Below are 2459 nucleotides of genomic sequence, written 5' to 3' on the forward strand. Positions count from 1 at the left end.
AGGAACTATTTGGGATTTCGTGCGATCGCACAGAAGAAGAGCCCGCTCGCACGGATTTTTGGTGGGCTCCCACTGAATTTTCGTGCGAGCACATGAGGATTTCTGAGAATTTGGCTAAGTCAGTCCCGTGCGAACGCACGGCTTGTGGGCACGATCGCACGGATCGAAGAAGAAAATTCTTCGCTGAGTTCGCTCGCACTGAACCACAGCCCGCTCGCACCGATGCGATCGCATCTTGGTATGCCCGTTCGCACGGCTGCGCGGGATTCCCTTTTCGAGTTTAAACTTCTCATTTTTAGGGGTTAATATAAATACATTTTTCATTATTTTTATTAGTTAGTTAATTTCAGAAATCGAATTTAGGAAGTTTTAGAAGGTTTGCTCTTCAAGCTAGTGTTCTAGAGAGAGAAACTCTCCTCCATTGAATCATCAATTTGTAATTTTTCTAAACTCGTCTTCTATTTTGTGCAATTCAATTCAAGTTCTTAATTCTTGCTTTTGTTGTGATTGTTGATTGTTCTTCAATTCCTTTAATTCTTGAATTCTCCTTGATTTCATTTAGTTACTTTGATCTTTAATTCTCTTGTTGATTGTTCAATTGATTGTTCTAGTCTTTGATTCTCTCCTCTTATTCCTTCAATTTCATGGTTGCTAGCCTAGTATTAATGGATTTCTTGATTTATAGAATGATTAGTGAGTAGAATTAGGTTAGGGAAAGGGGAGAATCTAGGGGCTTAATTAGGGGAAATAGATGATTGAATTGATGAATGATTGATGTGATTAAATTGATTTAGTGCTAGGATTTTCCATGACCAATTTTGTAGTAGTTGCAAATGCAAGTTGATTGGATTAGATTAATGTATGATTTAGGTTTGGCAAGACATTGTGGGCCTAATTCATGAAAGTGAATGATAGTTCCTATTATATGCAAGCTTATCTTGCTTAGGAGTATGCGAAAGCTCTTCTATAGGCTAGGTTGCTTCGCGTGCTCCATCCGAGAGGTGGCGAGCACGTCATTTGATTTCATTCCCCTATGTGCTATGTCGTTGCATCATTCATGATTATTAGATGGTAGTTCATTTCCCCCAATTTCCCTAGCCTATCCCCAACTCCCTAACGTTTCCCTTCCTTGATTCAATCTAGTTCAATTGTTAGTTTTAGTTTCTTAGCGATAATTCAAACCAAATTCTTGTTCGAACTAGCTTAACTCTAAACTCGATAACCACCATTTCTTTGGGACGATCCCTATACTTAGCTTGCCACTATAATCCATATAGTTGGTTAGTCTAGCGGTTCTATAAATTTTGTTTGGTGAGGTGTTGATCTATCAACGATGGAAAGACACCCTATCAAAATGGCGCCGTTGCCGGGGAACGGTTGTTGTTTGTTGAGTTGTTGATCTATCAATTTTGCTTAGCTTTCTTTTTCTTTAGCATTGCTTATGGTTTTTCTTGAGTTTGTATGCTTGTTAGGGGGCGTGCTCGTCAAAGGACCCTCCATCCTCTTGACCTCGAATTGGAGAGGACACTTAGGAGACTAAGGCGTGTACGGTCTAGCTCATCAAGCCATAACAGATTCGAATCGTTGAGTGTTGGTGAGGAACAACAAGAGAGTGAGCAAGTTTTTGAGATTATGGCGCTCCCGATTAAGAACTTGGGAATACCAGGGGCATTCGAAGCTACATGCGGTATTCAAGCCCCCACAACAAATTCCAACAACTTTGAGATCAAGCCCCCCTTGATCAATTTCGTCCAAAGCCACCCCTTTTGTGGGAAGAGCAATGAATCACCTCATGAACATCTCAAACAGTTCAAACACTATTGTGACACAATCAAGCACAATGGTGTCACATCGGATTACGTGAGGTTGACATTGTTTCGGTTCTCTCTACTTGGGCGAGCAAGTGATTGGCTTGACAAGGAGGTCAAGCCCAACTTACTTCGGACTTGGACCGAGGGGACGAGTGCATTCTTAAACAAATTCTATTCGCATGGGAAGACGGCGGAGTATCGCCACAAGATTCAATCCTTTGAGCAAAGGCAAGACGAGTCACTCTTCGAAGCTTGGGATCGTTTTAAGGAGTACCAAATTGAATTCCCTCACCATGGGATCCCTAAATGGTTGTTGCTTCAAACATTCTACTTGGGGTTGAGTCCAAGTTCAAAGACAAGTCTTGATGCGGGCGCGGGAGGTCCCATCATGAATAAAAACGAGGATCAAATAGAGGAAATCATTGAGGATGTAGTTCAAAACTATCAATCTTGGCATGTAGGCACAAGGAATTAAGATGGCAAAGGTAGGAGTGATGATGGTAAGGGTTCGGTCGACGCCATGGAGCAAGCACGGATGATAGAGAAGCTTAGCTCGCGATTGGAGAAGCTTGAAAACACACCAAGCCAACCGCCATCACCATCTACAATTCCACCTCCTTCAGCCACTCTTCTCACTAAGGGGAAGAG

At 42.0% G+C, this 2459-nt stretch overlaps 1 non-coding gene across 1 annotated transcript; it reads right to left on the reverse strand.

Annotated features, from left to right (window-relative positions):
- Positions 1 to 2008: 2008 nt before the first annotated feature.
- On the reverse strand, positions 2009 to 2111 carry LOC130462270 (small nucleolar RNA R71). Its single transcript, XR_008922368.1, has one exon. It is a non-coding gene; the product is annotated as a small nucleolar RNA R71 (small nucleolar RNA).
- Positions 2112 to 2459: the final 348 nt, after the last annotated feature.

The sequence above is a fragment of the Spinacia oleracea genome, chromosome 5 (genome assembly GCF_020520425.1).
Source record: "Spinacia oleracea cultivar Varoflay chromosome 5, BTI_SOV_V1, whole genome shotgun sequence".
NCBI classification, from domain to species: Eukaryota; Viridiplantae; Streptophyta; class Magnoliopsida; order Caryophyllales; family Amaranthaceae; genus Spinacia; species Spinacia oleracea.